The sequence below is a fragment of the Salvelinus alpinus genome, chromosome 27, assembly GCF_045679555.1.
Source record: "Salvelinus alpinus chromosome 27, SLU_Salpinus.1, whole genome shotgun sequence".
Taxonomy (NCBI): Eukaryota; Metazoa; Chordata; class Actinopteri; order Salmoniformes; family Salmonidae; genus Salvelinus; species Salvelinus alpinus.
The window spans coordinates 15308040-15332717 of NC_092112.1; the positions used below are offsets into that span (position 1 = coordinate 15308040).

Consider the following 24678-nt stretch of genomic DNA (forward strand, 5'->3'; position numbering starts at 1 on the left):
AGCGAGGTAGACAAAGGCAGAGGAGGTAACTCCACAGGATGGATGTGTGTGAAACCAAAACAAAAAGTGTCAGAAAGAGAGAGACAAGAAAGGAGAGAGAGATACGAGAAAGGAGAGAGAGAGACGAGAAAGGAGAGAGAGACGAGAGGAGAGAGGAGAGGGGAGAGAGAGAGATCCCAAACAAGCTCAATGGGTGACATGTCTGGTGAGTATGCAGGCCATGGAAGAGAGGAGAGAGAGGCGAGAGGAGAGAGAGAGAATAGAAAGGAGAGAGAGAGAGAGAATATTACGTAAAGAGAGCGAGAGAGAGGAGAGAGAGAGAGACGAGAAAGGAGAGAGAGCGAGAGAGAGACGAGAGAAGAGATGGATATAGACATATAGAGAAAAAGAAAGGTTGAAAGTGTCTACCCTGGAAGCAGCTTCCTTGTCAACCTATTTCTGTAATTGCATGCAATTAAGGTGTGAAAAGTTATTTTTTTTAAAGCACTGGGAAATTGGCTATGTTCTTGCATCAGTCACAAGAGGCTGCAGAGGTACAGAAGAGGCACAAATGACCTCCGTAGCCTTTTGAAATATTCTACCCCAATACTTCTCACTAGTTAGATAATCACTAACTACTAGCCATGGTGGTAATACTGTAATATTGTCGTCTTGTAGAGGGCAATATAATACAATAGAATGACTCACCATTTAAAAAGCCTAATGACTCAATATGGCCTTATATCTACAGCCTGAGCTTTGTGTTTTTAAAAGACATTTGTCGAGTTACTGAAAAAAAATCACTTTGACTCCTCGGAGGGAGAAGATGCCTATTAGGCTACCAGATAGTGACTTTCTCTTATAAGTCACTTCTTTACGCAGTACCGTAGCTTGTTCGGGGAAACCATTTTGAGAGAGATGTTTTTTGACAGGTCTTGGGCTCTTGCTCTGGCTATGTTAGCGTGAAGGCTAAGATCGCTAAGGGAAGTTGAGCACAGCGCGAGCTCGCTCCGGCTGATTGAGCCAGTCTCCACGTTCTGCCTCCGGGGATGAAGTCACACTCTCAGCTGCTCACTCCACAGGGGTCCTTGGGTGCACATGGAACAGTGGAGCAGCACTCTGCATAGGGATGCCCACAGAATGCCTGACCAGAAAAGGGTGAGATTATGTGGAGAGATACGGATACACATGTACACAGATACATGCATATGCATGAGAAAAGTTAATTACGTACAGTATGGAAATCTTCACAGAAATGTACAGAAAATAATATGTTACCAAAGGATTTACGCTAGAATATCTTAAGTCTTTCCTTTCATTTGACTTCTCTTGACCTAACCATCATCAGCCTACATAGGATTAAGGATATAAATGCAACATGCAACAAATTCAAAGATTTTTCAAAGAGTTAGAGTTCATATATAAGGAAATCACTCAATTTAAATCAATTAATTCGCCCCTAGTCTATGGATTTTAATATATGAATTTCACATGACTAGGAATACAGATGTGCATCTGTTGGTCACAGATACAGTATCTTAAAAAAAAGGTAGGGGCGTGGATCAGAAAACCAGTCAGTATCTGATGTGACCATTTGCCTCATGCAGCGCAACACATTTCCTTCACATAGAGATGATCAGGCTGTTGATTGTGGCTTGTGGAATGTCGTCCCACTCCTCTTCAATGGCTGTGCGAAGTTGCTGGATTGTGTCGGGAACTGGAACACGCTGTCGTACACGTCGATCCAGAGCATCCCAAACAAGCTCAGTGGGTGACATGTTTGGTGAGTATGCAAGCCATGGAAGAACTGGGACATTTTCAGCATCCATGAATTGGGTACAGATACTTACGACATGGGGCCGTGCATTATCGTGCTGAACAATTTAGAAAGGCCTTTTATTGTCCCCAGCACAAGGTGCACCTGTGTAATGATCATGGAGTTTAACCAGCTTCTTGATATGCCACACCTGTCAGGTGGATGGATTATCTTGGCAAAGGAGAAATGGTCTCTAACAGGGAGGTAAACAAACGTGTGCACACATTTTGAGAGATATAAGCTTTTTGTCCGTATAGGAACATTTCTGTGATCTTTCATTTCAGCTCATGAAACTTGGGACCAACACTTTACATTGTGCATTTATATTTTTTATCAGTGTACATTATTACACCAGAGTAAGCTTGTAGTAAGGAAGCAATTTTGTCTAGATCTTTGTTTTTCCAATGATGAATAGTCCATTACTGGCTGAACCTGAAACCAGACCAGAAAGTCAAAGCCACACACCACTGAATCCACACCTAAACTACAGCAGAGGTAACTGAAGAAAGGAAGGACAGACGACAGCGCCTCCTGTGGCACTGCGAGTCAAAACAGAGAGAAGATTACAGATAGAGAGAGAGGAAGGGATGGAGAGAGAGACAGATAGGGGTATAGAGAGGGAGTGGGTGTTGAGAGAGAGACAGATAGAGAGAGAGGAAGGGATGGAGAGAGAGACAGATAGGGGTATAGAGAGGGAGTGGGTGTTGAGAGAGAGACAGATAGAGAGAGAGGAAGGGATGGAGAGAGAGACAGATAGGGGTATAGAGAGGGAGTGGGTGTTGAGAGAGAGACAGATAGAGAGAGAGGAAGGGATGGAGAGAGAGACAGATAGGGGTATAGAGAGGGAGTGGGTGTTGAGAGAAAGAGCCAGGAGTGATGGCGAGAAATCAGGACAGGAATGTGTAAAGTGACTTAGCGTTGGTGTGATGTCCTGTGTTGGTACTTGAAGTAACAGGGATGAACTATGAAAATTGACGTCCAAGTCCGACACAAATGCAAAAGAGATTTCTCTTAGTCACCGTAGCTTTGTTTGTAACTAATCCTGGGACTAAAGGTTCAAGCAAAGTACAGGCCCTGGTACAGCTCATGGCACCATTAGTATGGTCCAAACATTGTCAAGTTTTTGTAAAAGTCAGATTAAATGAATAGTACACCAGAGGGCATCTGGTATCCCATTTATTCCAATGGGGATCATCTCTGACAATAGCCTCCAATTTATAGTGAATTTGGAGGTGGCCCCACAGGTACTGGAACCCGGGTCCCATTACTGTCAACCCAACACCTTAGCGACTACGCCAAGAGATACAAACCTTTCGACCAGATCGTTAGGTGTTGAGTTAAGGTTGCTACAGTGTTGGAAAAAAGGCATGTGACAACTTCCTCTTACTCCCACATCAGCTTAACACTTCACTCATCATCAATGACGTCTCACTAATGTATTGACAAGACTCCCCCAGTAGATCCCATCCCACCACCCTAGGGGTGGGAGCCTCAATATACCCAATGGATGAACCAAGGGCCAGGCTGATTCCCTATAATCAAATCAAATCAAATATTTGTCACACGCTTCGTAAAAAACTGGTGTAGACTTGGCACGGGGTACCAGTACTGAGTCGATGTGCAGGGGCACAAGGTAATTGAAGTAAGTATGCACATATAGGTGGGAATAAAGTTACTAGGCAACAGGATAGATAATAAACAGAGATGAGTCAATACAGATACTTAAATAGTTAACCAATAGCTACCTGGACTATTTAGCAGTATTATGGCTCAGTAGAATCTGTTCAGGGTCCTGTTTGTTCCAGACTTAGTGAATTGGTACTGCTTGCCATATGGTAGCAGATAGAACAGTCTATGACTATTAACAATTTTAGGGGCCTTCCTCTGACATCGCCTGGTAGAGGTCCTGGACGGCAGGGAGCTCGGCCCCAGTGATGTACTAGGCTGTACGCACTGTGCCTCTGTAGCGCCTTGCGTTCGGATGTCAAGCAGTTGCCATACCAAGCAGTGATGCAGTCAGTCAAAATACTCTCAATGATGCTGCTGTCGGACTTTGAGGATCTGAGGGCCAATGCCAAATCTTTTCAGCCTCCTGAAGGGGAAGAATGCAACATGTAAAGAAGGCACGACAACGCTGTCGGGCCTTCTTTACATGTTGCATTTATATATACAGTACCAGTCAAACATTTGGACACACCTACTCATTCAAGGGATTTTCTTCATTTTTACTATTTTCAAAATTGTTAAGGTACAGTATCTGTGACCAACAGATGCACATCTGTTTTCAAGATTGTTGGAAAAGCATTCCTCATGAAGCTGATTGAGAGAATGCCAAGAGTGTGCAAAGCTGTCATCAAGGCAAAGGGTGGCTACTTTGAAGAATCTCAAATATAAAATATGTTTTGATTTGTTTAACACTTTTTTGGTTACTACACGATTCCATATGTGTTATTTCATAGTTTTGATGTCTTCACTATTATTCTACAATGTAGAATAAAGAAAAACCCTTGAATGAGTAGGTGTGTCCAAACTTCTGTATATACAGTGGCAAGAAAAGGTATGTGAACCCTTAGGAATTACCTGGATTTCTGCATAAATTGGTCATATAATGTAATCTAATCTTCATCTAAGTCAAAACAATAGACAAAGACAGTCTGCTTAAACTAATAACACACAAACAATTATACGTTTTCATGTCTTTATTGAACACACCGTGTAAACATTCACAGTATAGGGTGGAAAAACTATGTGAACCCTTGAATTTAATAACTGGTTGACAGTCCTTTTGCAGCAATAACCTCAACCAAATGTTTTCTGCAGTTGCGGATCAGACCTGCACAACGGTCAGGAATTTTGGACCATTCCTCTTTATTAAACTGTTTCAGTTCAGCAATATTCTTGGGATGTCTGGTGTGAACCGCTCTCAAGGTCATGCCACAGCATCTCAATCGGGTTGACGTCAGGACTCTGACTGGGCCACTCTAGAAGGCGTATTTTCTTCTGTTGAAGTCATTCTGTTGTTGATTTTCTACTGTGTTTTGGGTCGTTGTCCTGTTGCATCACTCAACTTCTGTTGAGCTTCAATTGGTGGACAGATAGCCTTACATTCTCCTGCAAAATGTCTTCATTAACATGGGAATTCATTTTTCCGTCGATGATAGCAAGTTGTCCAGGCCCTGACGCAGCAAAGCAGCCCAAACCATGATGTTCCTTCCACCATACCTTACGGTTGGGATGAGGTTTTGATGTTGGTGTGCTGTGCCTTTTCCCCACACATAGTGGTGTGTGTTCCTTCCAAACAACTCAACTTTAGTTTAATCTGTCCACTGAATATTTTGCCAGTAGCGCTGTGGAACATCCAGGTGCTCTGTTGCGAACAGACGTGCAGCAATGTTTTTTTGGACAGCAGTGGCTTCTTCCGTGGTGTCCTCCCATGAACACCATTCTTGTTTAGTGTTTTACGTATCGTAGACTCGTCAACAGAGATAACTTCTCACGAGTCACCAACCCTGATCCGGTAGCACCCCCCCCCCCCCCCCCCCCCACTGAGTAGCATAGCTAGCATAGCGTCACAAGTAACTTGTAGCATCTAAATATCATTAAATCACAAGTCCAAGACACCAGATGAAAGATACAGGTCTTGTGAATAAAGCCACCATTTCAGATTTTTAAAATGTTTTACAGGGAAGACACAATATGTAAATCTATTAGCTAACCACGTTAGCAAAGGACACGATTTTTTTACTCCCAATAGTTTTTTCCTGCGTCAGTAGCTATCACTAATTCGACTAAATAAAAATATATATAGCCACTAACCAAGAAACAACTTCATAAGATGACAGTCTGATAACATATTTATGGTATAGCATAGTTTTCTTTTTGAAAAATGTGCATTTTTCAGGTATAAATCACAGTTCTACATTGCAGCTGCAATCTGAAATAGTGCTGACCCAGCCAGAACAATTACAGAGACCAACGTCATATAACGAATTACTCATCTTAAAACATTTCAGAAAAATACACAGCGTACAGATATTGAAAGCCCAACATCTGGTGAATCCAAACAATATTTCAGATTTATTAAATGTTTTATAACGAAAACAAAATGTAGCACTAAATTAGCATAGCTATACCAGGCAGATTCGGCTAGGCGCCCACGGCCAGTTCACATGCACAACAGATATGATATAACATCGTAAATTGGGTCTTACTATGGCTGATCTTTCATCAGAATGTTGATCAAAGTGTCCTTTGTCAAGATGAGTCGTTGGTTCCGTTCAGAATTGTTCCTTTCCCACTCCATTTAGCACAGGTACTGGTCGAGTGGCACGGATCTCTCAAACGTAAATAAAATCAGACAACGGAACACCACAAAACTCCCGAAAAAATTCAAATAATCTGATTAAACTATATTGAAAAAACATACATTACGATGATCTGGTCACATGTATCAAACAAACTTCGAGACGGAGATAGTTTTCATCCATAATGGCCGCACAACAGAAGACAATCGCAGCTACAAGTCGCACGATTTAGAGAACCGGAAGTTGTCGGTCACGCCAAAGAATTAGCTCTCATTTCACGTCAGTCCCAGATAAACAAGATATTTTTCCTCTGACGTCCTCTTGACACCCAGAGGAAGGCCAATGAGGTGTGTTTCGGGTCATAGGGGGCACGACCATATATAGGCAGAGCGTTGAAGCTGGCATACACATCTTGCTTTTTTCTTCTTGGTCATGGAAAGTGCTGTCAAATGACTTCTGTATCACTCAGAGACAAAATTGAAACGGTTTTAGAAACTAGAGATTGTTTTCTTTCCAATGGTATTATTTATATGCATATAGTAAGAGCAATAATTGAATAAGAGGCAGTTTAATCTGTAGAGCAAATTATGCTAATGGGAAAATAGCACCCCCTGTATTCTCAAGAAGTTAATAGCATGTTCCAGAGAATTCTGTAAGTCTTTAGCTAACACTCTAGGATTCTTCTTAACCTCAGTGAGCATTCTGCGCTGTGCTCTTGCAGTCATCTTTGCAGGACGACCACTCCTAGGGAGAGTAGCAACAGCGCTGAACTTTCTCAATTTATGGACAATTTGGCTTAGTGGACTGATGAACATCAAGACTTTTAGAGATACTTTTGTAACTCTTTCCAACTTCATGCAAATTAACAATTCTTAGGTCTTCTGAGATCTCTTTTGTTCGAGTCATGGTTCACATCAGGCAATGCATTTTGTGAGTGTTTTCTATATTGCAGGGCAGCTCTAACCAACATCTCCAATCTTGTCTCATTGATTGGACTCCAACCTACACTGTGAATTTTTAAATTATGTATTCAATATAGACAAGAAAAATACAATAATTTGTGTGTTATTAGTTTAAGCACACTGTGCTTGTCTATTGTTGTGACTTAGAGGAAGATCAGATCACATTTTTTGACCAATTTATGTAGAAATCCAGGTAATTCCAAACAGTTCACATACTTTTTATTGCAACTGTATATATAATTATTTTAAATAAATTTAGTCTCAATGTTTATTGAAAACATAAATATATTTGCACAATGAGCACTTGTGTCAAGATGTGTATGAAGGCGAAGTCAGGTGCAGGAGAGCAGAGTATGATTAAATAAAGCGCACTTTATTATAGTTCCAAACCGGAAGCACAACAAAACAAACGCGCTCAAAAAACGGAATAATAAAGTAAAGCGCTAAACATACATCACTTGACATGAAGACAATTACACACAAAACATGATGGGAAACAGAGGGTTAAATGCAAGTAGATTGACTGGGGAAATGAAAACCAGGTGTGTATGAAAACAAGACAAATGGATAAATGAAAAATGGAGCGGCGATGGCAAGAAAACCGGTGTCGTCGATCGCCGGACGCCGCCCGAACAAGGAGAGGAGCCGACTTCGGCGGAAGTCGTGACAACTTGTTGTCTCTCAAATACAGTGCCTTCAGAAAGTATTCACACCCCTTAACTTTTTCCACGTGTTGTTGTGTTACAGCCTGAATAAAAATTGGGATTAAATTGAGATTTTGGGTTACTGGCCTACACACAATACCCCATAATGTCTAAGTGGAATTATGTTTACAAAATGAATTAAAAATGAAATGGTGAAATGTCTTTAGTCAATAAGTATTCTACGTCTTTGTTATGGCAAGCCTAAATAAGTTCAGGAGTAAAATTTGTATAACAAGTCGCATAATAAGTTCAATGGAATCACTCGGTGTAAAATAATAGTGTTTAGCTATTTTGAATGATTACCTCATCTCTGTACCCCACACATACAATTATCTGGAAGCTGAAGTTATTAATTACACTTTGGATGGCATATCAATACTCCCAGTCACAACAAAAATATAGACATCCTTCCTCAACTCAGTTGCCGGAGAGGAAGGAAACTGCTCAGGAATTTCACCATGAGGCCAATGGTTACTTTAAAACAGTTACAGATTTAAATGGCTGTGATAGGAGAAAACTGAGGATGGAGCAACAACATTGTAGTTACTCCACAGTACTAACCTAATTGACAGAGTGAAAAGAAGGAAGCTTGTACAGAATAAAAATATTCCAAAACATGCATCCTGTTTGCAACAAGGCACTAAAGTAATACTGCAAGAAATGTGGCAAAGCAATACATTTTTTGTCCTGAATACAATGTTTTATGTATGGGGCAAATCACACATTACTGAGTACCACGCTCCATATTTTCAAGTATAGTGGTGACTTCATCATGTTATGGGTATGCTTGTAATCATTAAGGACTGGGGAGTTTTTCAGGATAAAAAACGAACGGAATGGGGATAAGCACAGGCAAAATCCTAGAGGAAAACCTGGTTCAGTCTGCTTTCCACCTGACACTGGGAGATGAATTCACCTTTAAGCCGAGTTAAAGTCACCAGTTTTGACTTAAATTTGTTTGAAAATATATGGCAAGACCTGGATACGGTCTAGCAATGATCAACAACCAATTTCACAGATCTTGAAGAATTTAGAGACGAATAGTAGGAAAATGTTTCACAATCCAGGTGTGTAAAACTCTTAGAGATTTACCCAGAAATACTGTCAGCTGTAATCTCTGCCAAAGGTGATTCTAGCATGTATTGATTCACGGGGTTAAATACTTATCTAATCAAGATATATTAGTGTTATATTTTTCATTATATTTTTTACAAATGTTAGAATTTGTCTTTGCGTAGATTGTTGACATAAAAATACAATTAAATCCATTTTAATCCCACTGTCACGTTCGTCGTATGAAGGAGACCAAGGCGCAGCGTGGAATGCGTACATTCTCTTTATTAAAAGAATGAACACCGAACAAACTAACAAAATAACAAACAAAACATAAAGCTTTACAATATAGTGCTGACAGGCAACTACACATAGACAAGAACCCACAACACAAATGAGGAAAATGGCTACCTAAATATGATCCCCAATCAGAGACAACGATAAACAGCTGTCTCTGATTGGGAACCATATCAGGCCAACAGAAACATACAAAACCCCTAGACATACAACAGAGATATCTAAGGTCAGGGCGTGACACCCACTTTGTAACACAACATTTGGAAAAAGTCAAGGGGTGTGAATACTTTCTGAAGGCATTGTACATCATTATAGTTATGGCTTAACTAGCTAGCCAATTTTAGCCATATTACAATAGACATTATGTCAAAACACCTCAAAACAAGACATGGTATCAATAACAAGATTCAACGAGCTGAAACGAGCCACCTACGATTCCCCACGTCAGCTTCTTGTCATTGTTGCTAGCTATCTGACCGCTCAGAATCATAACAACGCCTGCCTTCTAGCCACATCGATGCTCACAGATCATTTTTGTGAGGTTGTCAGCAAACCCCTCTGTACCACAATGCTTGTTGTTGTGTTGGTGTATTGGGCAGAAATTAATGGGCTTGACTTCTGTGTCGGAGACCTACTATGAACACTACTTTTACACTAAGGTTTGGAGAGATGTAATGAAACCTTGTTAGTTCTACTGAGAATGTCTGTGTCCCTTCTAACCTTTGATTATAGGAGCTTGCTGTCCAGACAGCAGTCTGAAGCGCACACTAATGTGCACGCAAACACATTCCTACACAAAGGCACTGTCATGACGTGGCCCTTTCTGGATGTAGATCATAGCTTTCCACCCACTCTCTCCACTCTCACTCTCACTCCTAACCCAGGTTTATTACCCCCGGTCGTAAATATTGGGTAGCAACTACCATGCAGTATTGAGGGAGAGAGTCTCCCAGAACAGAGACTTGGCCGAACTCCTAATCTTTTGAGAGTGTGGGAATAGTCCGTGGACACTTAAGGGACAGTTATGACGAGTGTGTTTAATTTGGTGATCTCATGAAGGACAGGAAACACACATAACTGTATCTCTTAAAGTCTACATTTCCCAGCTGTCAGGTTGACATCTAAATATTGTGAAAAGAATGTGATTAAACATTAAACTATTTGTGAAGATGTAATGTGATGTTAACCTTCTAAATGAGAGTATGGATTTTCATATAAAGATGAACTAGTCAGTGGCCACACCCCCGTGAGCCCAGACATCACATTAGGCGTCATGGACTGCCCTTTTCTACTGTTACGTAAAAAACCCACTCCTGATGAAATTCACACCAGAACACGCAAACCCCAGTGTAAGCTAAGGTTGCAAATGGTTGAATTTCTAATACCAAAACATACCAGGTGGCGCTGGTGTGTGAAGTGGATTAAACTACAACTCTATCAAAGGACAGGACTATACCACGTGGAGCATTGGCTACACCGACGGAAATGGTTCAACTCTGAGACTATCGATCCCTACAGAATAAGAGCAAATCTTAGACGTATAATTACTAGTCTGCAGCTAGAAAGTCTAGAACGAGAATACTGACAACCGCCGAAGCATCTATTCTATGAGAACATTTCTGAATGGTACTCTGAAGTAGCCATTTTAACCACGAAAGACTTTGTGACTTCAATGAAAGTTAACCAGAGAGACTCCGATGAACTCACCAGCAGACGGACAGGATTCCAACAGAGAAGACAACAACGACATCCGGGCGTAAATATGAATTGCAATTTCTTTTTGAATGAGCAGCCGTTCATGGGAAAAGGATTAGCATTTCAATTAATATAGTTATAGACTGTGTGTAATGAATCCATTTGTCTTTCCCGCTCTTTCTCAGTCCCACCCCTTCCCTTTAGTCTACCAAGCTGTCATATCGTCTTAGCCCACTAGGGACTTTCCTATCATTCTTATTAACCAATATCTACTGTTTGCTTGCTATGTATTTCTGTGATTATTTAGTTAGTTAGTAAATAAATAATTAAGCCAATTTGCATATTGCTGATTCATTATGGAAACTAGGGTTCGTGCAGATAACCAACAATTTTTTGACATCCAGATGAGACTGATAGAAGGTAAAGAATAATTAATGATTGACTGCTATTGATATAAAATATCTTCAGCTCTTTAAGAGTGGATTCGGGAGATAGCCGCTCTATATAAACTAACTCTTCCATGGTGCCCCAGGATATTAACAAGTTAATTGTTTTATTAATGGTTTAATTCAATCACGTAATCAATCAAATGATAGGTAATCGATTTGAAAATAGCATGTCATGTCATTTAACCATAGTAGAGACACAACAGCACACACACACACACACACACACACACACACACACACACACACACACACACACACACACACACACACACACACACACACACACACACACACACACACACACACACACACACACACACACACACAGATGCACACAAACAGTTTGTTAGTCCACTGACCAGTTTTATTAACTTTTTAGAAGGTCTGAAAACTGTAGAGATCAATTTCCCTCCTTTACTCAACAGTCAGCATTATGTTTAGGGCGAAATAATCTGTTATGGCACAAACCTTTCTGTGCTTTTCTCTCCGCCACACACACACACAAAGACTAACTATTGAATACTAGTCAGGCTAGTTGTTGAGGCCCGCCTCCATGTCTGTCTCCATGTCCGTATGTCTGTCATTCATGCTGGTACTGCATGTCTCCCAGGCATACTCATCTACCAGAGTAATCACTGACCCCCGTGTACAGGCATGTATCTGTTGTTTTCATTGGCGATGCCCCAAACAGTCACCTTGGGTCTAACACACACACACACACACACACACAAACACACAGACACAGACACACACAGACACACACACACACACACACACACACACACACACACACACACACACACACACACACACACACACACACACACACACACACACACACACACACACACACACACACACACACACACACACACACATACACACCCAACACCAGCTCCTATGAAACCAGTCATTTCGGTGGGGCCAAAACGCTGAGGCAACAAGCCAGGGTCCTTTGCATACCCCTCACAGAGGCCAGTGGTGTGACACGTACACAGAGATCCACACACAAACACCACATGGGTTATTTGTTACACAATCACTTTGGCAGACAAGTAAGCAGACATTTTGGCCTTCACTCCCACTATATGGTTCACTGTGATAGGATACATAACAAAGGAACTAAGGTCAGGGAATGACTATATGGTTCACTGTGATAGGATTCAGCACCTCTCAGTTTCCCCTCCTGATACTCTCTTTGGATATTAAGTCATTTTCGTCCCCCCGACTCTGAGGGGTTTTGATGAAATGCTAAATTACTGAGTCACTAGTTATTATTATGGGCTCTCGAGTGATGCAGCGGTCTAAGTGCTAGAGGCATCACTACAGACCCTGGTTTGATTCCAGGCTTTATCACAACTGGACATGATTGGGAGTCCCAAAGGACAGCGCACAATTAGCCCAGTGTCGTCCGGGTTAGGGTTTTGCCTACAGTAGTTAAATAAAAAAGAAATAAAAATAAACATTTCACTCAACCACCCATTGCTCTATTTGTTACAGGATAATATTTGTGTACTGCTTCGGTCCTCAACACACACATTTTAAAAGGAAGGTTTGTTTAAGAGGCTTTGTAAAAAATAAAAAATAAAAATAAGATCTTCATACGGTTGTGATATAATCTATTTGAGTCATTGTAAGATGTTTTTGCTTGGTGAAGAGTTTTGAGTAGTGGCTAGCCTTGAAATGTTTTTCTAGAACTTTCCCATACAAAAGTCAGGGTGCTTTCACAGCTGCCACCCAAATGTCTGCAGTAATTTGAGTCCTTTCAGGATGATGCAGAAAAATTGGGACGTCGAGTCATGACAGCCATCTAGCAAAAGCCTTATTTGTCACCCCCCTCTCTTTTGTAAAAGACTTAGCATATTGGCATGACAATGCTAAGTGGTCTGTCGTCTGTGGAGACAACTGACAGGCGAGTCTAAGCAGTTAAGCAGCCAGTTAAGTTCTGTCCAAGATGGCTGACAGAAGACAAAAACATGTCCAATGCAACACTGACAAAAAAGCCAAAAGTCTGCTTATTCACTGCTTGAAAGAGATGAAAAAGAAACGACTGTTTCACTGAGCTGGATGTTTAAATGTGGGGCTCTACTGACAGATATTCTAGTGATATAAAATGAGTTGGCTTTACTTCAACTAAGTGTTGAATGATATGTCACCTCTCTATTCTGGGTGTATCGTATACCATTCAGTGGGATTATTTCAAAGAGAGTATTTCAGTCTCTACGTTACTATAGTTTTACATTATGACATAAATGCAATAATCTATTCTAGGTGTTTTCATATGCAGTTTCAAAGACGATTGCTTTTGAACAGGTCACTATAAAAAAAGTTAAAAATATTCTCAAATAACATGTTAGTCTTAAAGGGACATTTCATCCAAATTACAAAATGGCATATTAGTTTCCTTAACCTGTAGGCAGTCTATGGACAAGGTAAGACAGCAATCCATGTTTTGGTTTGGTTTACCTGACCACTGTGTTTACCTGACCACTGTGTTTACCTGACCACTGTGTTTACCTGACCACTGTGTTTACCTGACCACTGTGTTTACCTGACCACTGTGTTTACCTGACCACTGTGTTTACCTGACCACTGTGTTTACCTGACCACTGTGTTTACCTGACCACTGTGTTTACTTGGCAACTGTTTAGCATTTTTGTCCCAAAAAATCAAGGCAAGTCAATATCCCCTAAACAGTATTATAGTTTTCCATGTCCAAATCATCTTAAAGTAACTTTATTGCGTTCCACAATCAAGTGTAGAGACGATGGGATGATTTTGACATCGAACATAAAACACCGAACATGAAACACGAAACATGAAACACGAAACACTGATCCAAAGTTCATGCAACATCTGACCAGAAAGACGTCACACCATGAATTTTTTTTTTTTACTTCACACCTCTTTGAATCCACTGGCTGCAGCATCAAAACCGTAGTATAATGTTGTCATGACTGGCCAATCTATGATTATTTTTAGTGTGGTTGATTATGTTGTTATCACTATTCATATTCTTTTGGTTTTGTTTTTGCGATGAACTGACCATTTGTATAATATACAAGCAGAAAAGAAAAAAGATAGATACATTTACCAGAAATAAATTCACATTCATGTGAAGCATTTGCATAATGGGAACGATTCTACTTTGTTTACATTGTTTTGGGAAAAATAAGGGGGGCGGTCAAAGTGTAGTGGCCCAAACACACACGTCCACTCTCAGAAGCACTGTGTGCTCTGCTCTCAGTACGACTCCCTTTCTAATATTTAAATGTTTTACATTTTAGTCATTCAGCAGACGCTCTTATCCAGAGTGACTTACAGGAGCAATTAGGGTTAAGTGCCTTGCTCAAGGCCACATAAACATATGTTTCACCTAGTCAGATCGGCGATTCAAACCAGCAACCTTTCGGTTATTGTCCTAAAGTTCTTAACCGCTAGGCTACCTACCTAATATCAAGGCCTTATTTGCCCAGTAATTATTTATCAATGGTGGGAAAGCCAATGCAAACAGAAACTGTTCCCATAAACAGACATGGTTTGCAGAGTACACAGGCCAGGGGAGGGCAACCTCATGGGTATAAGACTGGCACTCTTCTGCTGCCCTAGCAGTGTTGTTTAATCCAGCTAGTGCACCAAAGGGCAGACATAGGAAGATATAGCGAGGCTTCAAGTAGACTACAGGAGATATACTCTAGTGACACGTAGTCAGACATGTTGGTCCTGTGTGTCATCTCTGTCCTCAGTCTTCTCTCAGTGGGACTGGCAGCTCCTCTGTCCTGTGAGGATCTACTGAGACCTTTAGAGATGAACAGCATGAACCATGTTAGTACTATGTCTGTCTCACTGTCTCTGTCTATCTGTCTGTCCGTCTGTCTATCCATCCATCCATTTGTATCTGTTTATCTATCTGTTAAGACATTTGGTTAGAAAGTCTCTTTCTGCCTGCCTATCTAACTACTGCTGTTATCCATCTATGTTTGTATTGTTCGGTATATACCAGGTATTCCTAAACTGGGGTAGGGGGTACGCGCAATGCCGTCGGGGGTATGCCATATATATATAATACTAATAATATATTTTTGCCAGAGAGGGTACTCAGAGGGGGTACTCAGCTGGAGGTTGAATGTTTGAAGGGGTACGGGACTATAAACAGTTTGGGAAACACTGGTATATACAGTATCTCTGGGTCCTATATATCTTGCAGATTTGGGGTAAGTGGATTTCTATCGCGGAGAGCACTGAGGTCCCTGGTGGCAGGGAGTATGCTGCAAAAGAATGGATCACAGGCTGGCTTCAGATCTCTCCTGGGCTCCAGAACAACACTGTCAAAGAATTACAGACGATAAACATGTAAGTGCGCTTCATGTTTATTGTATGTTGACTGTATGCATACCGTACCGGAAATGTGAATGTTAAAAACGTGTTGAAAATGAAATAATAACAAACATCGTTGTAACACAAATTGTAATTGTAACACGTAAAAATGACCCCGTCTTTGCTTTTACAAACACTTGAAAACCCAGCTAGTAACAAAACATTCCATGTTTCTTAGAGCCTGGTGAGAGTGTGGTTGTCCTATGGTTATTTTGCTGCAACCTTCCCACAACGTTCTGGGAATGTTGCAGGATAGTTGCTTTGTTTTGGAACATTCTCAGCACATTTAGGAACTTCACACAAAATAATATTTCATTACCATAACAGAAAATGTCCTATAAGTTCACACATAGTTATTTGAATGATAATGTAATAGTTGATAATATTACAGGAGTTCAGAGCACTTCTTTAAACACTCACAATTATTATTTTCTTGCATTTTTTATCATCATGATGTTGTGGCCGGTGACACATTACTTATTGAAACGCTTGAATATCCAATATCTTGAAAACGTGACTGTATCAACAGTGGACTAATGAAAAAAATACCAAAAGACTTCACCTTTTAAAAACGGTACAATGCAGCTGTTTTTTATCTCAATATAAAATAATTTCTGGTTAACAATGAAGTACCTCACTGTAATTGTTTTCAATTAAAATATACAAAAATCGGGGCCAGTGTCACGCTCGTCCTCCTCGTCATCTGAGGAGGAGTAGTTGGAAGGATCGGAGGACCAAAATGCAGCGTGGTATGTGTTCATCATGAATTTAATAAACAGAGAACACTGAACAAACTATACAAAACAATAAACGAACAACGAACGTGAAGCTATATAAGAAATGTGCTGACACAAGCAACTAACATAGACACATACAAAGTAAACTATGGTCAGGGCGTGACAGCTAGTGTCTCTGGGTTCGAGCCCAGGCTCTGTCGCAGCCGGACGCGACCGGGAGGTCCATGGGGCGACACACAATTGGCTTGGTTGTGTTTCGGAGGACGCATGGCTCTCGACCTTCGTCTCTCCTGAGCCTGTACGGGAGTTGTAGCGATGAGACAAGACAGTAACTACTAACAATTGGATACCACGAAATTGGGGAGAAAATAAAAAGGGGGTAAAAAAATATAAAAAATACCACAAGCAATTTCGAAAGCAAGTATTTTGCTATGACTGGGAAGTGGAACTCATTTTTATTGGTCTATTTATTTTGCTCCTGGTGATGTCACCAGCCATGCCAAAACTCCATCCCACCAAAACAGGCTGAAATTACAGGCAGTCTTCTCAAACAGCTCTTACACTAAAAGGGCATTATCATTATTTTCACAACTTCACAGTATTATTCCAACATTTAATGAGGAAATATACTGTATATAAAACATAGGAAAATCAAGTTTCTTTACTGTACTGTACCTTTAAGTAAATCAGATGATAAATTAGGTGAAAGGGAGACATTTTAGTAAATGTTCTCCGAACATTTACTAAAATGTTCTTGACAACATCTGTAAAAACTACCACAGGTTGCCAGGGATGTAATGTTCCTGTAATGTTTTTACAATATACTGCCACAAAAAAAATGTGGCTACATGCCACCCTCTCAATGATCTCAAAGTTATAGTATGAAACAATTCTGAAAACAATGGTGCAATGTTCTGCTAATGTTTAGTGTAACATTATTAATTGAAGTTGCCAAACTTTTAAACAAATGCCATTTCAATCATCTTACATCATTATCTTTGGGTATTGTACAAACATAGTTACAGATTTTGTAGCCCTTTCCTGCAGTCAAGTGACCAAATCGCCCTCTAGTGGCTTGATGGGTGGAATGTTATTAATACGTCCCTGTGCCCAAGAATGCCAAGGTAACCTGTCTAATTGACTATGGCTGTAGCACTCACATCTGTAGCAATGAAACGCTTTGAAAGGCTGGCTCACATGGCTCACATCAACACCATCATCCAAGACACCCTGGACCCAATTCAATTCGCATACAGTCCCAACAGATCCACAGATGACGCAATCTCGATTGCTCTTCACACTGCCCTCTCTCACCTGGACAATGCTGTTCATTGACTACAGCTCAGCGTTCAATACCATAGTGCCCTCTAAGCGCGTCACTAAGCTAAAGACCCTGGGACTGAACACCTCCCTCTGCAACTGGATCCTGGACTTCCTGACGGGCCGCCCCCAAGTGGTGAGGGTAGGCAACAACACATCTGCCACGCTGACCTTCAACACGGGGGCCCCTCAGTGGTGCGTGCTTACTCTCCTCCTGCACTTCCTGTTTACCTACGTGCACGACTCCAACACCATCATTAAGTTTGCTGATAGCACAACCGTGGTGGACAACGACAACATCTCCCTCAACGTCAGCAAGAAAAAGGTGCTAATCGTGGACTACAGGAAACGGAGGTCCGAGCATGCCCCCATTCAAATCTACGGGGCTATAGTGGAGCGAGTCGAGAGTTTCCTTGGTGTACACATGACTGAGGAATTAACATGGTCCACACACACCAACACAGTTATGAAGAAGACATGACAACACCGCTTCCCCCTCAGGAGGCTGAAAAGACTTGGGATGGACACTCAAATCCTCAAAACGTTCTACAGCTACACCATTGAGAGCATATTGACTGGCAGCAGAGGGTGGCGCTACAGAGGGTTGTGCGGACAGCCCAGTACATCACTGGGGCCAAGCTCCCTGCCATCCAGGACCTCTATAGCAGGCGGTGTGAAAGGAAGGCTAGGAAAATTGTTAAAGACTCCAGCAACCCAAGCCATAGACTGTTCTCTCTGCTTCCGCATGGCAAGCGGTACCGGAGCATCAAGTCTGACACCAACAGGCTCCTGAACAGCTTCTATTCCCAAGCAAGGTTTGAAATGATTGATTTAATCAAATATTATATATGTTTGGGCTTCTTACGGTTAATATGCAGTCTACACATTTATTGTCATTATGTTCTGGTTCCCTGACCATCTGTTCAAGACAAAATATGTGCCATAACCAGGCTTCCAAAGCACTTTATGATTACAGATGTGAGTGCTACAGGTCAGATGTGAGTGCTAATGTCCCCACATTGTTCTCACAGCATAATGAAATGTTTTGTAAACTTTAAATTAACATAACAAATGTTCTGTTAACATTCTTGCAACATCAGAGGAATGTTTTTTCCACATTAATACTAACATTGTATAATCATCAACACAACTGGACAGATTGTGTTATTACAACTTTTAGGGGGAATGTTCTTATACCTTTCCCACAACTTAATGAAATGGTCTGGGAACATTCACAGAACCAGTTTTGGTTTGCTGGGTAGACTCTCGGAACTAGAGGTCGACCGATTATGGTTTTTCAACGCCGATACCGATAACGATTATTGGAGGACCAAAAAAAGCCGATACTGAATCGGCCAATTTTTTACATTTATTTATTTGTAATAATGACAATTACAACAATACTGAATAAACACTTGTTTTAACTAAATTGAATATACATCAATCAAATCAATTTAGCCTCAAATAAATAATGAAACATGTTCAATTTGGTTTAAATAATGCAAAAACAAAGTGTTGGAGAAGAAAGTAAAAGTGCAATATGTGCCATGTAAAAAAGCTAATGTTTAAGTTCCTTTCTCAGAACATGAGAACATATGAAAGCTGGTGGTTCCTTTTAACATGAGTCTTAAATATTCCCAGGTAATAAGTTTTAGGTTGAGGTTATTATAGGAATTATAGGCCTATTTCTCTCTATACCATTTGTATTTCATACACCCTTGACTATTGGATGTTCTTATAGGCACTTTAGTATTGCCAGTGTAATAGTATAGCTTCCGTCCCTCTCCTCGCCACTACCTGGGCTCGACCCAGGAACACTGACAACAGCCACCCTCGAAGCATCGTTACCCATCGCTCCACAAAAGCCACGGCCCTTGCAGAGCAAGGGGAACAACTACTCCAAGTCTCCGAGTGAGTGACGTTTGAAACGCTATTAGCACGCACCCCGCTAACTAGCTAGCCATTTCACATCGGTTACACCAGCCTAATCTCGGGAGTTGATAGGCTTGAAGTCATAAACAGCGCAATGCTTGAAGCATTGCGAAGAGCTGCTGGCAGACGCACGAAAGTGCTGTTTGAATGAATGCTTACGAGCCTGCTGCTGCCTACCACCGCTCAGTCAGACTGCTCTATCAAATATCAAATCATATACTTAATTATAACATACTAACACAGAAATACGAGCCTTAGGTCATTAATATGGTCAAATCCGGAAACTATCATTTAGAAAATAAAACATTTATTCTTTAAGTGAAATACGGAACCGTTCCGTATTTTATCTAATGGGTGGCATCCATAAGTCTAAATATTCCTGTTACATTGCACAACCTTCAATGTTATGTCATAATTACGTAAAATTCTGGCAAATTAGTTCGCAACGAGCCAGGCGGCCCAAACTGTTGCATATACCCTGACTCTGCATGCAATGAACGCAAGAGAAGTGACACAATTTCCCTAGTTTAATATTGCCTGCTAACATGAATTTCTTTTAACTAAATATGCAGGTTTAAAAATATACTTCTTTGTATTGATTTTAAGAAAGGCATTGATGTTTAATGTTAGGTACATTCGTGCAACGATTATGCTTTTTTCGCAAATGTGCTTTTGTTAAATCATCCCCTGTTTGGCGATGTTGGCTGTCTTTGTTAGGAAGAAATAGTCTTCACAGTTCGCAACGAGCCAGGTGGCCCAAACTGCTGCATATACCCTGACTCTGTTGCACAGAACGCAAGAGAAGTGACACAATATCCCTAGTTAAAATAAATTAATGTTAGCAGGCAATATTAACTAAATATGCAGGTTTAAAAATATATACTTGAGTATTGATTTTAAGAAAGGCGTTGATGTTTATGGTGAGGTACACATTGGTGCAACGACAGTGCTTTTTTCGCGAATGCGCTTGTTAAATCACCCGTTTGGCGAAGTAGGCTATGATTCAATGATAAATTAACAGGCACCGCATTGATTATATGCAACGCAGGACAAGCTAGATAAACTAGTAATATCATCAACCATGTGTAGTTAACTAGTGATTATGATTGATTGATTGTTTTTTATAAGATACGTTTAATGCTAGCTAGCACCTTACCTTGGCTCCTTGCTGCACTCGCATAACAGGTAGTCAGCCTGCCACGCAGTCTCCTCGTGGAGTGCAATGTAATCGGCCATGATCGGTGTCCAAAAATGCCGATTACCGATTGTTATGAAAACTTGAAATCGGCCCTAATTAATTGGCCATTCCGATTAATCGGTCGACCTCTACTGGGAACGTTGTCAAATTGTGTGACATGAGGAATGTTCTCAGAACAAAGAAAACTTAGAGAAATGTGTTTTGAGTGTAATGTGATGAATGTGTTTTTATAATTTAATTTGTACTTGAATACTGTAGTATATTTATCTCAGTTCATTACTCAACAGTGGAGGCAAATGCATGAGCATGACCAGTGAAATGACCATGGAAAACAACACGTTTACCTCAAGTGAGTAAAGCCATAACAATACTATTACTAATCATCAAGATAATATGACTTTGCACTAAAGGATAGTGAATCAATGTGGTATGTCATGTTAAAAAAAGTGTGTGTGTGTGTGTGTGTGTGTGTGTGTGTGTGTGTGTGTGTGTGTGTGTGTGTGTGTGTGTGTGTGTGTGTGTGTGTGTGTGTGTGTGTGTGTGTGTGTGTGTGTGTGTGTGCCATAGCGGGACCTTTGACCTTTTCCCAGACCTACCTGAATACCTGCCCTGACTGCCTCCTTGTCCAACTAAAGTTGTCATTGGTTAGCAACTACAGCACTCTGTATATCTTCAGTAAGAACATTACATTACAACTATCATGCTAAATTCAGTACTATAGTCTTGTTTAAAAATGTATTACTACTTAACTAATGGGACATGATAAACCATAAGTGAATTATATGTATTTGAAGATATGTTTCTTTTGGGCCCTCTGGCTCATAATATATTTTCTATTCACTATGATGAACAGGTAAGAGAAAGGAGCTGACCTCTGCTGAACTGGAAGTGTTTAAGAAACAGGTGGACTGTCTCAATTTGCCACCAGCTGTGTTCACAAACCCACAGAAAGGTAAGCATCTTACCTTACCTAGAGTTTTCACCAGAAATTATTTTCAGCGACCAAGCTACCATTTTAGAAAGATTCAACCAAAGTTTGCAATGTTATCAATGAAGCGCAGACTGCATGATAAGCTAGCGAACTAGATTTGACATTGTGCTTTGACACTGTTGGATAGGCCAACAACAACGTGCTGTTTTGCATGCTGTTCGGAAGATGCACCCACATGGGGAGAAATAAGCAATACCTTACTGCAAAGTAGCTTCTGGGGAAAAATACTTGTGATGATGTAAATGTTAATTTACTCACGGACTGTCATAATTTGCCGCATAGATTCCTGTCCAGATCCGACACAGGACAACAGCAAAACTCTGGACCTGTCGAAAGTGATCGAATTGCTGGGTGACAAGATTGATCTTCAGAAGACTTTAGAAGAGATGATAAGTAAATTACAACTAGAGAGTAATAAAGCCGATTAATTGTCAAAATGTCAAGTGGCGCCTATTATGTATTTTTTCATATAATACATTTAAAAAATATATTTAAAAAATATATTTAGAAATAGATTTGTATTTTTTCATACTCATTGTTTTAATGGTTGGTATATCGCCACCATGGAACCAATTGACAACATATTTCTCCTACATTCAAACAGTGTTTCAACCTTTAGAGAATTAACCCTAGCTAGCACACAGTGTCCTTCGCGGCAACCTGCCGAACACCTACCCTCGCCGTCGATAACAGAACTGCAGGAAAACAATGCTGGCAGGCGGGGGGAGTACACTGTCTACCGGTGTGCTAGGTAGCTACCTATCCTGCCTACTGCATACCAGAGCACACAGTGTCCTTTGCTCGCACCTGTCAAACACCTGCCCTCACCGTCATTAACAGAAGTGAGAGAAAGCAGTCCGACAGGTGGGGGCGAAGGACACTGTCTACCGGTGTGCTAGCTATCGTTAGCTAGCTACCTATCCTGGCAGCAGTGTACCGGAGTCCTAGCTAGCTAACAACCAGTGTCCTTCGCTAACGCCTGCCAAACACCTGCCCTCGCCACCGTTAACAGAACTGCGGAAACAGTGCTCGACAGGCGGGGGAAAAGGATACTGTCTACCAGTGTCCTAGCTATCGTTAGCTAGCTGGTTACCTATTCTGCCTGCTGTGTACCAGAGTCCTAGCTAGCTAGCACCCAGTCTCCATCGCTAACGCCTGCCGAACTTCTGCCCTCGTCGTCGTTAACAGAACTGCGGGAAAATAATGCCCGACAGGTGGGGGGGGACACTATCTACAGTGTCCCTAGCTAGCTAGTTACCGGCGTTGTCACCCCGCCTCTTCTTCTGTGGTGTTTATCGATGGTTGGCACCCAACGCTATTGTGCATTTCGGCCACCTACTGTAGTGGAGCACTCCTGCCTGAGTCCTAGCTTAAAAATGTACCAATCTAAGTATAAAGGGTGGTTCCTGCAGATTGCATGAATGCCCCGAATTGCGGGCTCCAATTGCACCCTTCTCAGTCTTCCTACTACGGAGAAGAGAAAGGTGGAGACTGGAGAGACCAACTCTCAACTCAAAGAATATGTTCTTGCCCTCATCAATCAGATGCACTCCACCCCTACGGTACATCCCAGGGACACATTGCTTATGGGCAGGGTGGGAGATTGTGTTCCGTGAAATGCGTACACAAGCTGATTGACGGAGCGCCAACTCTCTCTATGCACTTGTTTATCTTCTGGTCCCAATCGAACATCCAGCTCCTTCGCTGCACGATATCAGAGAAGACCACCGTTGTCCCGGGAAACATTCGATTCACCACCTCAAAATCTGCAGATTTGCCGCACTTTGACTTACTACAGTAGCTATGTTGGTCTATTACATTAAATAATATGCAAGTATGTAAGTTTCTTAGGATTCAAACTTTCTCAAACAGCCTAATTCATACTCTTCATTGGAATAATGGAAAAAAAAATGTATTACATTAACCTTTATTTAACTAGGCAACTCAGTTAAGAACAAACTCTTATTTACAATGACGGCCTACCCCGGCCAAACCCGGACAACGCTGGGCCAATTGTGCGCCGCCCAATCACAACCGGATGGGACTGTACTGACGCCTCTTGGACTGAGATGCAGTGCCTTAGACCGCTGCGGCACTCGTGTCCTGCTATTAAAATAATATGCAGTACCAGTCAAAAGTTTGGACAAACCTACTCATTCAAGGGTTTTTCTTTATTTTCTCTATTTTCTACATTGTAGAATAATAGTGAAGACATCAAAACTATGAAATAACACATAAGGAATCATGTAGTAACCAAAAAAGTGTTAAACAAATCTAAATATATTTTAGATTTTAGATTCTCCAAAGTGTTCACCCTTTGCCTTGATGACATATTTGCACATTTTTGGCATTCTCTCAACCAGCTTCACATGAGGGAGTCACCTGGAATGCATTTCAATTAACAGGTGTGCCTTGTTAAAAGTTCATTTGGAATGGAATTTCGTTCCTTCGAATAAGCAAATAAGCAAAGAGAAACGACAGTCAATCATTACTTTTATGAAGGTCAGTCAATCAGGAAAATCAGGAACTCCTTTCTAGCTCTGACTCTACTGATAGCTACTTTATTGAGTATAAATGTAATTTCTATACCTGTGATATGTGGTTGTCCCACCTAGCTACCTTAAGATGAATGCACTATCTATAAGTAGCTCTGAATAAGAGAATATTTTAATGACTCAAATGTAAAATGTAAAATACCCATAAAAGGCTCTTAAACCTTTTGTCTTGCCCATTCACCCTGTGAATGGCACACATACATAATCCATGTCTCAATTGTCCAAATCCTTCTCTAACCTGTCTCCTTCTTCTTCACAGATTGAAGTGGATTTAACAGGTGACATCAATAAGGGATCGTAGCCTTCACC

At 40.9% G+C, this 24678-nt stretch overlaps 1 protein-coding gene and 1 long non-coding RNA gene across 2 annotated transcripts in view; one reads left to right on the top strand and one right to left on the bottom strand.

Annotated features, from left to right (window-relative positions):
* Window positions 1-24678, bottom strand: part of LOC139555802 (kinesin-like protein KIF26A) — a 79205-nt gene that overhangs the window by 46453 nt on the left and 8074 nt on the right. The window lies entirely within an intron of this gene.
* On the top strand, window positions 14818-22257 carry LOC139556011 (uncharacterized). Its single transcript, XR_011671054.1, has 6 exons — window positions 14818-15084; window positions 15467-15612; window positions 21111-21172; window positions 21391-21498; window positions 21677-21775; window positions 22097-22257. It is a non-coding gene; the product is annotated as an uncharacterized lncRNA (long non-coding RNA).